The sequence below is a fragment of the Dysidea avara genome, chromosome 4, assembly GCF_963678975.1.
Source record: "Dysidea avara chromosome 4, odDysAvar1.4, whole genome shotgun sequence".
Classification (NCBI taxonomy): Eukaryota; Metazoa; Porifera; class Demospongiae; order Dictyoceratida; family Dysideidae; genus Dysidea; species Dysidea avara.
In genome coordinates this window covers 10,139,557-10,158,343 of record NC_089275.1, presented here as the reverse complement: position 1 = coordinate 10,158,343, position 18,787 = coordinate 10,139,557, and the positions used below count along the sequence as shown (strand labels likewise).

At 34.7% G+C, this 18,787-nt stretch overlaps 1 long non-coding RNA gene across 1 annotated transcript; it reads right to left on the bottom strand.

The window, feature by feature from the left end:
- Positions 1-1,691: 1,691 nt before the first annotated feature.
- Positions 1,692-6,308, bottom strand: LOC136254543 (uncharacterized). The gene is made up of 7 exons (XR_010700546.1): positions 6,085-6,308; positions 5,957-6,038; positions 4,340-4,429; positions 2,739-4,041; positions 2,391-2,686; positions 2,026-2,321; positions 1,692-1,977 (listed from the first exon to the last, which is right to left on the bottom strand). It is a non-coding gene; the product is annotated as an uncharacterized lncRNA (long non-coding RNA).
- Between the last annotated feature and the right edge of the window lie 12,479 nt (positions 6,309-18,787).

The following is an 18,787-nucleotide window of genomic DNA, read 5'->3' as shown; positions in this document are numbered from 1 at the left end:
AGTGCATAAGTATTATCAGTAAACTGGCTACCTCCGGCATGGGTTAGTCAGTTGACTGCTGCTTTTGTTGTTGTCGTTGCTGCTGCTGCTGCTCCTGTTGTTGTTGTTGCTGCAGCAGTTGCTGCTGTTGTAGCTGCTGCATCTTGGCATCTTTCTTTGTCCTATATTTCATTTTCAACTGGTCTCTCCACTGGTCAACTGTAATATCACTCATTTTAATCGGGCAATACCAATTCCCAAGGTACTGAGCATGACCGCGGTTTCCACTAAAATGAGCAACATTTAAAGACAATGGGCTTTTAGAATTATACATATACCAACTAAAGCTTGATGGTTCATGTTGCTTAATATATGCTTCTTGTACTCATGTAATGGTTGTTCTAATCCAGCAGCAGCAGCTTCCTTTTTTGATAACACTTGACTGAACGACTTACTGTTCCTATAAGCACAATGTACATACACTAAATAGCCATAAAAAAGTGTGATGAAAGGTACCAAATAATAATTACCAATTAAGAATTACCAGTCTGCCACTTGAGTGAAGCACAGATACAGATGGTAATGAAGCAACCTTATCAGGATGTATGACTGTGCACAGTACTTAAGGACCCACATGAATGCCAGTGCACACAGCAGCTCTGATCTCTTCCTGTACAGTGGTGTTTGCTGCCTCAGGAAACTGATGCAATGGTGTTGGAGAGGTAGGAGGTGAAAATGGCAGGTCAAGAGCTGGAGGAAGTTCCTCTTGAGCACAGAGAGGAGGAGCAGACAGCTTTAAACCCTGCATGCATGCAAGAATCTCCTTTCTCCTCTCTTCATTCTTGTGCCACATTCGCTATTAACAAAAGAATAATAATTTCAGCCTAATAAAATACAGTAATTAACCAAAGTAGATGTATTAATAGTATATAAGTAGGGACCCGCCGATTATGCTGGCATAATTTTGAGCATAATAGGTACCTAAAAGCATTGAGCATAATGCCAGCATAATAGGTTAAATATTTGTACAATAGTGTAAATTCTTGCTGGAAAAATGACAATTGCAAAATAAGATCGATATACTCTAATAGAGCAGTCAGTAACTCTAATAGAACAATCATCAAACTGACTGTTCTATTAGAGTATATCGATCTTGTCTCTTACATGCAGGCATGCAGCAAGAATTTATTATTTGTGTTCCAGCCACTCATTTTTTTTCTTTCTATATAGTGTTAAACTAGTAGCAAAGCATATGAACTAAGGCATGAACATTGAGCATAATCGAGCATAATAGGTAAATATTGAGCATTAATTTAAGCATAATAGGTGAATTTTTGAGCAGTGCAGCATAGCATAATAGGTAAAATTATGAGCATAATCGGCGGGTCCCTATATATAAGGCAAGGTTTGTCCCCTACAGCAGATCGAGTGAGTTGTACAAGCGAACACGGAGGGAAGAATAATCTTGCAGTACTATCAATCTGTAGAGAGACAAACAAGACACTATCATCCCTTGCATTTTATCCTGCCCACACCATCAACAACATCTTATCAACAGTCATTTTACTCAAGATCAATCAAAGAATGGAATGAACTGCCTGTATTTATTATAGAGATGATAAACTATGATGAGTTTACAACTAACTTGATATCACACTTTACAAACAATCAACACCACATTAGTTAGTATATAATTGTACCTAATACTGTGATTCCTTTTTTTTTCCTGGGCACACCAGCTGTGCTGACTGCCCAGTAATCATAAATAAATAAAGTATCAAGTCCCACCTGGACACATATCTTCTATTTCCCTCTAAGTATATATATATATGTAAAGGTCAATATCAGCAGGCATAAGAGATTAGCCATCGTACTGGCATCAGTGGTCCAGTGGTCCTCTTTGATTGGCCATGTCTTGTAGTAAGCAATATGCACAGTGCCTCTACAATGTGGCTCTTTAATGGAGACAATGGAACAGAGACTCCAGATAGCAGGCACCTTTGGTAAATGTATAATTACCACTTTTATTTTATGAAAATAATATACCTCTTCATTTGCTCCGTAGTTGTGTGTCCTATCTTCTTTTGGCTACACAAGTGGCCCTGTAATTGCACTTGGGATTTAAGTATTATTTCTGTAGCCTTCTTGTCAAAATGATCCAGGGAATTCCACAAGGCCTTAATATTCTGTACTTTATCATTGGGTAAAGACAAACCCTTCAATTCTAATAATGCTTCAGCTAACTGTGCCACCTTCTCCCAACCTGGTATTCATCTGGAGTCTACCGCAGTAGTACTAGTGCCAGCTGATATGGTGGTAGCAGTAACACTATCATCATCATTCTAAGGTGTGTAAATAATAATGAAATGTACTACAAATGAGCTAATAGTTCTTAGCTTGGATATACATACTGCTTCTATCTCATCTTCTATTTCTTCCTTCTCCTCTACTTCTTCCTCCTCTAATCCAACTGTCCCCAGGTCTTCTGACATAATGATGGTGTCAGCCTCATCTATGAAGCCTTCATCAATATATCATCATCTCCTTTCTCCTTAGATTCTAAATTCTCTTCAGAAAGTTCAAACTCCCTGCCTGCTTGTCGATATAGATAAGCTACTCCAAAGATCTCTCCCTCATTGTAGCAGGTTGGAGTGTGGTAGAATGGAAGCAGCCTCCTACCAGAGATGGACTCACTGGACTTGTTGTCCTGGAACAAATGAGTAAGCATAATAATGCAAAAATATAAACTTGCTACCAACTTTGCTGGCAAGTTCCAAATTAAACACTCGCATACCAGACTGTTGCTGAGCTGCTGCCAGTGCTTGGCTCTGATTCCACCTGGCTAATCCCTCCAGTAGATATGCCTGGAGGTGTACATCACTTGCAGATGATCCAGGGATGAATCAAATAGAATACTGTACCAAGTATGTACTCGAAAACTTTCAACAGTTTCATCTGGCTAAGTGGAGATGGAATGATTCTAGGGATGTTGTACCTCTTGCACATCGATACACTGGTAGCTGTATACCACCCTTCTGAATGTACCCTGTAATGGTGTACAAATAGTCCATGCTTTGAGGATCCTGAATACACTTAATATGTTTATTTTCCTCTTTCAGATTGCTCCCATCTTTTCACTAAAGAATTAACATAGAGTAAATCTAGGTAGTATAATACTGTAGGAATGTACTGATTACATGATTACAGGTTCACGTATAGTGAATCTGTTGCAGGTGTAAACTGTAAAATCAAACATTCATTTGCCTTTGTGGTCTCCTCAGTTCCACGAGTCCTTCTCCAGCAGTGTTTTGTAAGCTCACCAGTTGTAATTGCCTTGTGTATGGCATTGATGGAAGGAAGACATCAATTAACAGTTAAGAATTGAAGACATAACTATTTGCACTCATTGACAAGTTACCGGTAGAGCTGAAGTATACTTGCAACATCTTAATCTTTTAAATGGCCATAAAGACATTGCACAAATTCCACATGAATCTGCACTGAGTTCACCAACTATGTAGCTGTTTGCTATCAACTGTAATGATTATTCCACTGCAATGGTACCTACTGTATTGTGTTCAACATTTACCACTCTATTCTCATGTTTTGGTGATATTGGAATTACATTTTCTGGATAGATAATGATAATAACTTTCACATTGCAAACAACTGTTGAAAGGAGAAGTTTTGTTGTGTTTGAAAGTTTAAATGAGTCTGCTTTGTGAAGTACATACAGTCTATTTAGCAATATGTTGAAAATAATACCTCAGGCACATATTATGCTCATATTTCTGCCAGCATATATATATAAATTCATATAACATTATATAAAAAGTTTTAACTGTTGCTCCAATATCCATGTGAACTTTACAATATTTTTAATGGTAAATGTATCCTTTGAAAACTTAGAGAAGATAGCTACTTTAGACATTCACTCATAATAATGTAAAAATTCAGTGTTGTTTGGATAAATTTTGATATAATTCTGAAATTGTGAGATGGTGCACATTAGAGATCCACACTGGACAGAAATCTGTCAAGTATTCTGACTTGCATAGCTCTCTACAGGGTTGAGAAAAGTCAATTATAGTGTATATATATATGCATATTCAGTAGCTGTGTAGTGCATTTGTGTATAATTTATGTAGTTATAAGTCAAGTCTTCTTTTATAATCAGCTGGCTACCTTAATAGAACTAACTATAGATTTACCTTAATAGTAAGGCAATGTAAAGTTAACTAGTGTTTTATCAATAATAACGTAAAATTTTTAGTTTATTACATTGCAATTTAGGGTGTATAACTTTTTAATTATTAACTATAACTTGGCTTCACATGACTGCTATAAAGTTTTTAGTTACCTGACTATTGACAATACCATTGTCAGAGTCTACAGGAATTCTAACTGTCTTTACAGATCTAGAGTTCCTCTTTTGTCTTCAATTTACTCTCTGTACCAATATAATATAATACTAGTGGGGCAAAAAAATTATTAATTTTCAACAAGTAGAATAGGGATCAAAGATTTGATTTTGAAAAAAACTGCGTAAACAAGAAGTAATAGGGATGATAATCCACAAAATTCTATGCATCATCAGTTCAAAGCAAGTTATTTGAATAGTGTACACTCAATTTGCGATTCCTATTTCAACATTTTAACAAAATTTAACCACAAGTTGAAATAGGAATCGCAAATTGAGTGTACACTATTCAAATAACTTGCTTTGAACTGATGATGCATAGAATTTTGTGGATTATCATCCCTATTACTTCTTGTTTACGCAGTTTTTTTCAAAATCAAATCTTTGATCCCTATTCTACTTGTTGAAAATTAATAATTTTTTTGCCCCACTAGTTTCATGATTTTTTTCATGTCCATGCACATGGACTACTTCTTAAATATACGTTCAACAGTACATGATTGTTTAATAAAGAAACCCATTGTAATATCAACTGGCAATAAACAATTACATAAATAAGTTTAATAAACAATTAGTTAACAATACAGTTAACAATACAGTTAACAATACAGTAAACAATACCACTTTCCTTTGACGAGTAGATAAATCCACTAGTGTGACCGTTTACTGCAACGAAGCGGTGCGAAATCTCAACACGAGTAAAACACACGCTTGACAAAACGTGGTCGACTCCAATTAAAGTGCTGAGTATACGGAGTATCCCGCTTTTTATTTTTCAATCGCGTACGGAAGGGACACACCCCTTTTCAATTCGAAATTTACCAGTGTGTTCCAATAGCTTACAAGCCTTGTTATGTCGACTCTTAGCTGGTAAACAGCTGAAGAATATAATAGAAAGTATACACGAAAGGCGTACAGTAATAGTTTAAGTGACGAGGTGCGGGCCACACCCCCTTCACTGTCTCGTAATGAAGGAAGTCTAAAACCCGAGTTTCAGTGAACAATAGTTATGTTTAATGTTTAGTGTGATACAACTTGATGCATTTTAGTCCTGTGAGCTAAAGCAATGGAATTTTAAACAATTCTATATTATCATCTGTATGGCTTCTCGATCGAATGGCGTCTCGAAGAGTGATTCTTGCTCTATATCTCGCAATCGCATTAGAGAGGGAAGATTTTAATACCACACAGACCTGGGTACGAATGTTTTTTAAATACGCCATACGTTTTTAGGGCTGATATCTACTTCCTACGAGCTGTAGGCGCGCGAAACAAGAAAGAAAGAAGAAAGAAGAAAGAAAGAAGAAGATGGAGAATCTAACCATTTTCAAAATTTTAAAAAACACCTAAAACTATTTCCCTTACTTTTATTACTTGTTGGCTAGTGTTGTAAACACAAAAGAAAGGTCTAGAATGCTTTAGAAATAAAATCTAAAGCCCGGAAGGCTGCTTTTGGCGTGCGTTCTATTAGAGTGTTTTGAAAAATTTCTGCCTGATCCCTATTATGTACCACTACCGTGGTACATGATAAACAAGTTTATTTGCATATAAACTAACTTTTTGATAGTTTATTTCCATAAGTAGAAACATGCCTACAGTCTCCTGGATGAGTTCACCGATGTGATCACAAAGACACCATCTAAACTGAAATCTCAACAGTCATTCTCCAAGGATACTAAATATACCTTGGGTCTGTAACCATTTAATCAGGTATAAGAGTCGATGACGCCGAATCCTTAAGTTCCAATAATATAGCCTTTTAATTATTAACTATAACTTGGCTTCACATTACCATAGTACAAAGTAGGGAAGTGAATTTTACAACACACTTGTGAAAATTAAGTTCACTTAACTTCTATCATGCATAAGCAGATTATGTACAACTGTACACACAGGACCAGATAGTGTCCACAACAACATAATACTATACAGTATATATTTCCAATCAAGCACACAAATTTACATGATGAGTGTCCTAGTCCTTATTTACAACAACACGGATAACATCTTTTACTTTCAATAAAAACATTGTCACTTCTTTAAACCAGAACATGCGGAGAGTATTAAAGGTATTATGTGAGAGTGAAATGCTTGTTGTTAACAATAGAAACTGAAACCATGTAACAAAGCCGGTAAGTTGTTGTTGATTGTAAACATCAATGTCTCATCCACAGAGTGAAATATTTTTTATAGCCCTGTGTTTTTTAACACCTTCTAGTTACAGATGCTTTTGATGACAAACAACATGAAATTTATGAAAGACAGTAAAAAGTGAGTGTCTATTATACAACATGTGATATACACACCGTATAGACAGCTAAAATATTATAAATGGTAGCAACATAATATGTGACCGGGCCTGCAAAAATAAGGCGTGTGGGCACAAACTACACCCTGCCACATAACATCTCATATCTCAGTATTGGGATAGAATATTTTCATTCTGTAACTTGTATTTTAAAAGTAACTAATAGTGTAATAAGTGCTGAAAATGTCATGGCCAAGCAATAATGGAATGCAAAGTTATGATGTGTCAACGTTTGAAAAAGTAGGCAATTTTTATCTGCCCACATGCCCTATTATCGCAGGCCCAGTCACATACGCCATGTATGCACATCCGTAAGTGCACAGCACCAAACAATAGTAAATAATATAAGTAATTTATAACTGTTTGAATTCTGTTGTTGTGTCTTTATTGTTTGTTTTCTTGAACTAGCTAGTATTTTATGGTGAGGCTAAAGCTGACAAACTGTTGCAAGCCCAATATGTAACAAAAGTGCGGTTACAGTAATTAACAAATCAAACCAAACAATACATAACATTAGGTAGTCCCATGTACAGCTGTACAAACAAGTTAATACTTTTGCAGATATGTTGATTGCCAATTTGAACAGATGCTGAGTGATTTGTATTGCTACTTTCACATACGAAATGTAGCACTTCTACTTTTGCTATTGTGGCTACACACAACAACTAGCAGTGTCTACAATGTGACACCTGATGATCACTACTATTCCAATGCTACATGTCATCATTGTCATAACCTACAACACTACCTGCTCAATACCACCAAATACTTCACCTCTAACACTCAACTACTCTTCCTACCAGGACTACATCACCTTCACACTGAACTCATCATACAAAATGTTCACAACATTTCACTCATTAGTAGTACAACTAATGGTACAACACCAAACACAGTCATCCAGTGTAACTCATCAGTTGGAATTGTAATGACTAATATTACTAACTTGATAGTAACTAATATAACAATTAGGAGCTGCTTGGGTAATGAATATAACAATGTTACAGTCTTGATCAAGCAATGTACAAATGTTCAACTGAGACATGTAGTGATAGAGGAGAGCCATGACTCATATGGTATAGTTGGCATCAACATTTTGGGTGACTCACACTTCTCTTTTGTCAGTAGCAACAGGTTGGACATCATTTACAATGACACTTTGGTGAATATTGAATACCACAGCCTTATAATTGACCACTATTATTTGGTTAACAATGACAACTGTTGGATAGCATTTAAATTCTTGCAAACTGCTTACAAAGTAAAGATTACTTTATTGGATTCAGTTATTCAGTGGAAAACAAATGGTTCAATGATACTTATTAACTTTGATAACCAAGGTATAGGGCAAAGCGTGGTTCTAATAAGGTCTTGTCAGATTGCGAGCAAAGCGCATGAATTTCAGATACTTGTAAGAAAGATTGATTATAAAATGTTGCAAGGTAATCTTGTCAAATTTGAGCATTGTATATTTTATAAATTGACTAACAACTTGATAAAAATATTTGATGGACCAGATATCTACTTCAACAGCTGCACATTTTACAATAGTGCCAATTATAAGGGCCATGTGATTAAAAAAGTCTCAACTACCTTGATTCCAGTTATGACTGCACTGATCATCACCAATTCCAGCTTTTTATGGGATAGTGTAATCATAAAACAATCTTTACTACTAATTCATGCTGGAGATTTGCATTTGATTGGTCCTATAGTATTTAGAAATGTTATTAGTGATGACAGTATCATAGAACTACATAGATCAAACATAACACTTTCAAATTATATTGAGTTTTCAAGTAATAATGTAAAGTCAATCATCTTGCATCAGTCTACTGAATATTTTATGATGTTTGCTAGTGATAATGTAACAATTAATGTTAGCCACAATAGTTTTACCTACTTTGCTATGCATACGATTCCAGGACGCCTTGAATACAAGTATCCATATTGCTATTTTCAGTACTTCAGTAGTAGTGAAAATTTTGCTGTGAGGGAAAATTACTCAATAATATTTAAAAGAAATGTTGAAAAGTTGATGAATTCCACCTACAATAACCTCCCTATTACTCACTGCAAATGGATACCAAATTCAACATTCAATAGTGAAATACCACTGGAAGTAAATAAAAGATACATCAAGTACATTAGTGAAGTCAGTGCAAGCAACCTCTTGCCACAAATGAACCAAAAAAAGAATCTCTGCTACTGTGATACAAAAATGCATTATGATTGCTACAAAGATATGCTTGATCCTATCTATCCTGGCCAAACAATGACACTTCATGTATACACTGATGGTCCCATTATCCAAGGCTTTAAACCTTATGACACAGTAATCACTGTTATAAAAGATATAGATTGGTTGCCTCCATCAGCTTGTGTGATTACTAACACATCTGAATTGGTACAAATTGCCAATAGCTACACTTGTAATGCTTTGAAGTATTCTATTTCTTCTAATGGAAACTGGTGCGAACTTTTTCTCAGAGGGTCTAGGGATGGTACTGAAAAAACAGACAAATATTACATACCACTAAAACAATGTCCTATTGGTTTTTTGAAGCTTGGTGGAAATTGCCTTTGCTACCCATTCCTTAATAAACATGGTATTAAATGTAACATTAATGATCAAACTTTATTACGTCCTGCTAATGTTTGGATTTTACCAATACAGCATGGTGATTCATATGTTTACATTCTTTCAAAGCAATGTCCATTGAACTACTGTCTCCCTCATTCATCACATCTTAACTTCTCCACTCCTAACTCACAGTGTCAGTTTAACAGATCTGGTATATTGTGTGGACATTGTAAACAAGGTCTCAGTACTGTATTCGGTTCCTCTCACTGTCAGCAATGTTCAAATATCTACCTGTTTCTAATTGTACCCATTGCAATAGCAGGTCTTGTGCTGGTCTTACTACTCTTTATTCTCAATCTGACAGTAACTGATGGAACAATCAATGCATTTATATTCTATGTGAACATCATCAGTATTAACACTCCAGTGTTCTTTCCTCATGTAAGTAGTTTTACACCAGCCTACACCTTCATTTCACTGGCTAATCTTGATTTGGGTATTCAAACATGTTTCTACAATGGTATGGATGACTATGCTAAGATGTGGTTACAATTAGCATTTCCCTTCTACCTCATCTTCATTGCTACATCACTCATCATAACAAGCCGTTACTACACTACAATACAGAGGCTCACTGCACGTAGAGCACTACCAGTACTTGCTACACTCTTCCTGTTGTCCTACACAAAAATACTTCTTGTAGTGTCTAGCGTCTTGTTCTCTTACTCCAAAATCATTCACCTACCCGATGGACATACTTCACCTGTCTGGTCAGTTGATGCTAATATAACTCTTCTTGCAGTTAGATTCATTATACTTTTTCTCACATCAGCAAGCCTGTTTCTAATATTGATTCCATTCAATGCCATTTTGTTGTTTACAAGAACTTTGTCAAGATTCAAATTTATTACAAAATTCAAACCAATACTGGATGCCTATCAAGGACCATACAAAGTAAAACTTTATTATTGGACTGGTTTGCAGTTGATGATAAGAACCGTCTTCTTTGGATTATCATCACTGAATAGAAAAGTTAACCTTGCAACTGGTATCATACTACTCAGCATCCTAGGAGGGGTTCATGGTATCATGCATCCATTTATAAATGAGATCAAAAATTATCAAGAGCTGGCACTCATCATCAACCTTCAAGCTATATACACTAGTTCACTTTATGATGAAGATGCTAACACAAATATTATTCTTAATGTAATGACTACAATGGCTGCAGTTCATCTCACACTCATTGTCTTATATCACATTATCACTTATCTGTGTCATGGTGTAATCAGAAACAAGATGAAGATATATTTTACAAATTCAACTAGAAAGAATAGAGGTTTATGCAAAGGCCAACCATCTCAAGAATTTGAACTTGAAGTTATAACACGTGATAAAATACCTGAAGTTACATATTGTTACAATGAATATCAAGAACCACTAGTCGGTTATAGTCACTAGTTCACATTTTGTTATTATAACTCTTATTTGGTAACTTATCTTGGCATACATAGCTACACACTTACATTACACACAGTGCTACACATGTAATTATGTACTACTATTTTGTACTATACATATGTATATAAATTTTAATGATGCAAACAGAAAGTAGAATAGCTACAGTATATACGTACTGTACTGTATATAAGTGTAGTGCATGTAGATATTTCTGTATATTATTTTGTCTTATTGTTTCATACGTACTACAATTCACGTGAGGAAAAGAGCAATATTGATAGTTAAGACTTAGAAAGTAGTCTGCATTGGTTATTTAATGCACCAGTATGTACTATGTCAAGTGTGGGATTTCTTCTTCAAGGGTTTCAAAATTGATCAGTGGGCAAGGGCTTAACAATATGGCAGATTAAAAGTCTGAATGTGGTTGTTATGTGTAATATTGGCAACAGTTCAAAGAGTACTACTTACATTAATAACTACAGTAACTGTTTATCAATTGAACACATCAGTATAATTATGCCATTGAACTGTATATAATAAAATGATAGTTTTCAAGAATACACTATAGACAAACAGGACAAAGCATGGTATAATCAACTTTTTTCAAGTTGTATGATCAAGAAATTAGTTGTATACACCATACAAAACATTTGAAATACATAGATGTACAACTGATGCATTATTATGATATACACCAAGGATACACATGTGTGATCACTTAACAATGTGTTTATAACCTATTGTCTTAAAATTACATCCAGGAATAATGCTATGCTAGGAGTGTAAAGTAACCAAATTTCAGGCTGGTACTATATTCACAAGTCATGTTATGGATTGCCAAGTACAATACGAAAAGCTATAAACCACTTTTCACAGATCCGGTCACATATTAGCCTTTATTGAGCACAACATTCCTTGGTATGCTAACACACTGTTTACTTATTGTAAACTTAATCCTAGATCTAATGCAAACTATACTGTATTGTATAGTACTACAGTTAACACAATAGCGTTGTATCTAGAATGACTAGATCAAGAGGGTGACACACATTATAATTAGTGCTGTGTCTAATGAAAATGTGATTGAATAGTTGTCTATAATAATGATAATAATGCTGCGGCGTTTAACCTGCGTGTATTTTGTGACACTGTAATGGCACCTATTTTATAGATTTTGTAACATTGTCAATATAGAATTACATGGATAGTGAACACTATTAAATTCAATTTATGTAGAGTGGCGGATGTATACAAAATTAGTAATTTAAAGATTACAGCATACTGTGCATTCATAAGGATTTGCATGGTTTTGTGGTTGAAAAGTTAGCTGACTGAGTTTCCACATTTGGAAATTTTTTGTGGTATGAAGCATGCTAACTGCTCAAAGTTTCCACATTTGGAAACTGCTAATACATGAGTTGGTGAGCTTTAATGTCATTTGTAGTTGTGTACACAGAATTTGCAACTTAGAACACTTGGGGTTCCTCAATCGTTGTAAACTGCATTTGTACAGATGAAGTGTACAAAGTTAAAAACTTTTGGAAACTGCCACTGTTCTTGCTGTGTTGCAAGTGTTTGCTCAGCAAGTTATATATTGTTCTACTGTAAATCAAAAGTAAAACAGCTTTAATATTTGAGATTTGTGGCTGCAGTAGCTGAATACATATATCTGTCACAGTTGAGGCATTGTCCAGCTTCAACTTATTGTGCTGAAAGAGAGAAATGTGTTAGTACTTCATACAGATTGCCAGTAATGGCTGTGATCTGGGAAATGAAATATATTTATATTTCTGAGGTATAATATAGCTAGTATCCTTAAAATGATCAGCATTCTCTATTACATTATTTCATACATGCGAGCTGAAAGGAAAGGATTTAGGGGGCCCAAAAGGACCTCTTTCCCTGCTTTAAAATGACTATAATAGCATGTGACATGCAGTTGTACTGTAAACAACATGATGCATGCTGTGTAAAATAAGTTACAGTCCAATGAAGTTATTATTCTCATAAAAGTTTTATCAGCTTTTACTATCAATAAAAATATTGTCACCACAACAAAACAGAACATCCATTGATGATGAGTATGAAAGAACATATTGTTGAACTATACAAACTGAAAGGGAAGCAATAAAACCCGGAATACGGAATAACGGAACAGCGGAATAACGGAATAAGCGAAAATTACATTCTTAATATTTTACTACTATATATACAGTCTATAGCATTTATACAATACTCACCTCGTAGCAATTCCACAGAGAATCACTAAGGCGATCCTCAGGGCGATCTTTAAATAGAACTAGCACAAAACTAACCACTCTAGAATAATCTAACTAAGCTAAAATACTTTCTAATACACTTTACTACAAAATCGCTACAACACTATAAGTTCTTTCTGCTACAGCTACTTATACCAGCCATCACACACGAGCAACTGCCCGAATTTATTAGTGACAACATTCCATCCTAAGAAATCTTCTCTGAAATAATCTACTTTGGCTAACCTGTTAGTTATCCATCGCCAAACAAGCTTAATGTAAATTCAAAAGGTTAAGTGCTGTATTTAGCTGACATCACTTTGTGCAGCTTGATTCTAATAAATTCGGGCAGTTACTCGTGTGTGATGGCTGGTATAAGTAGCTGTAGCAGAAAGAACTTATAGTGTTGTAGCGATTTTGTAGTAAAGTGTATTAGAAAATATTTTAGCTTAGTTAGATTATTCTAGAGTGGTTAGTTTTGTGCTAGTTCTATTTAAAGATCGCCCTGAGGATCACCTTAGTGATTCTCTGTGGAATTGCTACGAGGTGAGTATTGTATAAATGCTATAGATTGTATATATAGTAGTAAAATATTAAGAACGTTATTCCGCTGTTCCGTTATTCCGTATTCCGGGTTTTATTGCTTCCCGCTGTAAACAACATGATGCATGCAGTGTAAAATAAATGTTCTATATACAGTCCAACGAAGTTATTATTCTCATTGAAGATTTATCAGCTTTCACTATCAATAAAAATATTGTCACCACAACAAATTAAGCAGAACGTCCATTCATGATGAGTATGAAAGAACATATTGTTGAACAATAGAAATTGAAACATTGCAACATTGCTCATAAATGAGTTTCTTTATATTTACTGTGTTGCTGATAAACGTTTTTTGAATGTCACAGACACAATGAATGTACAGGATGCTGTACTGTAGTCCACTTATATGCATGGGTTATGGCTTTTACTTTCCATGTGTAGGTTTTAATAAACTTAACATTAATATGCCTCCTGTAACTAGTGGATTCTGAAATATCAGCATGATGATAGAATGTAATGGGTGAGTGCATATTATAATTCATAATGTGCATGATGCAACTGGAAAATTGTAAGTTTTATTTTATGTACCCAACAGCACTAAAATCTTTAGTAATTGATGTTGGTTGGCAAAATAACATTGTTCACAATATGACACAAGGTTATTTGGTTAACAAAAGTGGTTACTTTATTCTGTTATGCAGGGTACTACATGTAAATTTCTCCTACATTTTACACATGACCTCTAATATGTATAGTCACAAATTGTAGCTATTCTGATTGTGTAAGGCTAAAAGATAAATGCCTAGAAAAAATATACAAATACAGCTGCATGTACTTTAACACAACATTCCTTAAGCTCTTGTATTGAAACAGTGATATTTGCAACTACATATATTGTTTGGGTTTCACATCTACCTGAAAATCCTCTAGATTTAGTTGTGGAGCGATGATAACCAGTGATTTTTACAATCAAATCTAACCACAGCTGGCTTATACAGACAATAGACTGTAGTAGGCCAGAACTCAGACTGGAACCCACTTCCACTCCAATTCTCAAATGCTGGGACACATGTACACCCTTTATCAGCTTATTTCCAGCTTACCTTGTAGGCACGATAACTTCAAAATATTTATGTATATCTACTTGTATAATAGCAAAATTTCTACCAAAACTTTCATTCAGATTTGAAAGACTTCTTTGGGACAACAACAGGAAAATAAAAAGTTTCCTAAAACTATATAGTCTCTCTTGTATATATTTTCATAAGCAAGTGCAAATACAGTAACTGAGTTGTTGACCAGACACTATTCATCCAGTTGATTCATCCAGTTTTAGAGTCATATATGGGCCTTTCTAATAGCAAGGGTTTCATCAAATCCATAAAAACACTCAATTTAAACTTCCATCATATTTGTTTTACAAAGTGCTGAATAGGTTGTAAGCAATGGGATACTTATAGTTGCAGTGCTGTCTAGTAGTGTATCTGACCATTTTCTTTGCATGTCTCTTATCAGAGATTATGATCATGTACTCTAGCATAAACATTTACAGTTTCTAATTCGCAAGCATGTGTGTAGAGAAAAAACAACAGATTTACTAGATGTGCAGTGGTTAAGAGAGCAAGTATCACTGCAAGTCTATCTACTGTATACAAACACAATTAAACTGTGAGTGCATATAATTATATATATTCATCAATCTTTGTAGTGATTTTTACCCAATACGATTATCAATACTACTGCTATGCTTTAACATTGCTACATGTATGTCTACAATGTGACACCTGATGATCACTACTATCCTAACACAACATGTCATCATTGTCATAACATACAACACTACCTGCTCAATACCACCAAATACTTCACCTCTAACACTCAACTGCTCTTCCTACCAGGACTACATCACCTTCACACTGATCTCATCATACAAAATGTTCACAACATTTCACTTATTGGTTGTACAACTAATGGTACAACACCAGACACTGTCATCCATTGTAACTCATCAGTTGGTATTGTAATGACTAATATTACTAACTTAACAGTAACTAATATAACAATTAGGAGCTGCTTGGGTAATGAATATAACAATGCTACAGTCTTGATCAAGAAATGTACAAATGTTCAACTGAGACATGTAGTGATAGAGGAGAGCCATAACTCATATGGTATAGTTGGCATCAACATTTTGGGTGACTCACATTTCTCCTATATCACAAACAATGCCATTATAATTACATATGATGACATTACTGCAACAGTAATTAATGTGAAGAATCATAATTTTTTTATAGACCACTATCATGTCAATGATATAGATAGCAACTTTACATCCATATTAAACTTTACATTTCTACAGCATAATTACACAGTCAAAGTTAGATTGGTGAATTCATCAATGCAAGACCTCGATTACAAGGGCAAAATATTATCAATTTATTTTAACAACAAAAATCATGGGAAAAGTATATTCATCATAAAGTCTTGCAATTTTGCAAATAATCACATACACAGCAACTTATTATACATTGCATCTTATGATATGCAACACGGCAATGCTGTTTGGCTTGAGGATAGCACTATTTGTAATAATCAGTTCAGTGCGAACCAAGAGAAATTTAGATTTATTGAAGTAAAGGATGGTCCAGATATTAATGTTGTCAATTGTAGCTTTGATCATAACTACAATGGAGAGATTTTGCGAGTGATAAGAACAAAGATTTTGCAAAAATTAATTAATGTCACCATTGCTAATACTGTATTCTCAGCTAACACTGGAATCCTGGGCAGAGATTTTATTGCTTTAGATGCAGTTCGGTTGCATTTAAGAGGTCCAGTTATATTCAGCAACATAAGCAATTGTAGAAGTGTCATCAACTTGAGAATAAGTAACATTACACTTTATAATTACATTGAGTTTGTAAGTGTAACTACAAAATCAATAATTTATCACATTCCTGACCATCCTAATATGTATTTTAATGTCTTTATTGTAGAAAACACCAAAGTTATTGTCACTCACAGTAGATATGACCAATTTGCTATATCGAGATCACAGAGGATGCAGCATGACTATCATCCTTGTTACTTTCAATACTTAAGTGATAGACAATTAGATGGCTTCTACAACAGTGGAAATTATTCAGTAATATTTGAAAGCAATTTTGAAAACTCAGCAATATTAAGTGCTGCATATATAAATTTGCCTCTTATTCACTGCAGTTGGTTGGCGCAGACAGCATTTACAAGTTCAATGCCACTAGAAGTAAACAGTAATTATATAAAATACATCAATAAGGTTGGTGAATACCAACCCTTGACACAAATGGCAGCTACAAACAAGAAGTTGTGCTATTGCGATTCAAACAGCCATCATGACTGCAACAGTGCTTTACTCAGTCCTATATATCCTGGTCAAACAATGACAATGAATATGTACATAGAGAGTCCTTTTGTACCACCTGGATTTACATATTCTAATTATACAATTATTACAGTGTTAAACGCTACTGACTGGTTACCATCATCAACTTGCATAGTTACTAATTCTTCAGAATTGTCGAAAACTGTCAGATATGGCATTTGCACAACTGTGAAATATACCATTGTATTCCCTACAAAAAGATGGTGTGAATTATTCTTTATAGGGTTTTATGTTAGTATTCATAGTGATGTAACAGAGATGTATTACATCAAAGCATTGCCCTGTCCAGCTGGTTTTATTCTGATAAATGGTATATGCCAGTGTAGTTCGTTTCTTGGCCAGTATAATATCAAATGTAATATTAATGATCAAACTTTACAACGACCTGCCAATGCATGGATAACACCAATACCCCATAACAAATCATATATGTTGTACACTCTTTCACTAAATTGTCCATTCCACTATTGCCTACCTTACCCATCACATCTGAACTTCATTACTCCTGACTCACAGTGTCAGTTTAACAGATCTGGAATATTGTGTGGACATTGTCAACAAGGTCTCAGTACTGTATTTGGTTCCTCTCATTGTCAACAATGTTCAAATATATACCTGTTTCTAATTGTACCCATTGCAATAGCAGGTCTTGTGTTGGTCTTACTACTCTTTATTCTCAACCTCACAGTAACTGATGGAACTATCAATGCATTTATATTCTATGTGAACATCATCAGTATTAACACTCCAGTGTTCTTTCCTAATGTAAGTAGTTTTACACCATCCTACACCTTCATTTCACTAGCTAATCTTGATTTGGGTATTCAAACATGTTTCTACAATGGTATGGATGACTATGCTAAGATGTGGTTACAATTAGCATTTCCCTTCTACCTCATCTTCATTGCTATATCACTCATCATAACAAGTCGTTACTCCACTACAATACAGAGGCTCACTGCACGTAGAGCACTACCAGTACTTGCTACACTCTTCTTATTGTCCTACACAAAAATACTTCTTGTAGTGTCTAGTGTCTTGTTCTCTTACTCCAAAATCATTCACCTACCCAATGGACATACTTCACCTGTCTGGTCAGTTGATGCTAATATAACTCTTCTTGCAGGTAGATTCATTATACTTTTTCTTATATCTGCAAGCCTATTTCTAATATTGATTCCATTCAATGTGATTTTGTTGTTTACAAGAACTTTGTCAAGATTCAAATTTATTACAAAATTCAAACCAATACTGGATGCTTATCAAGGACCATACAAAGTAAAATTTTACTATTGGACTGGTTTACAATTGGTGATAAGAACCGTCGTTTTTGGATTATCATCACTGGATAGAAAAGTTAACCTTGTAACTGGTACCATACTACTCAGCATCCTAGGAGGGGTTCATGGTATCATGCAACCATTTATAAATGAGATAAAAAATTATCAAGAACTGGTACTCATCATCAACCTTCAAGCTATATACACTAGTTCACTCTATGATGAAGACGCTAACATTATTCTTAATATAATGATTACAATGGCTGCAGTTCATCTCACACACATTGTCTTATATCACATTATCACTTATCTGTGTCATGGTGTAATCAGAAACAAGATGGAGTTGTATTTTACAAAATTAACTGGAAAGATTAGAGGTTTATACAAAATCCAACCAGCTCAAGGATTTGAACTTGAAGCTACAACACGTGATAAAATACCTGAAGTTACATATTGTTACAATGAATATCAAGAACCACTAGTGGGTTATAGTCACTAATTTACATTTTGTTATTACTCTCAGG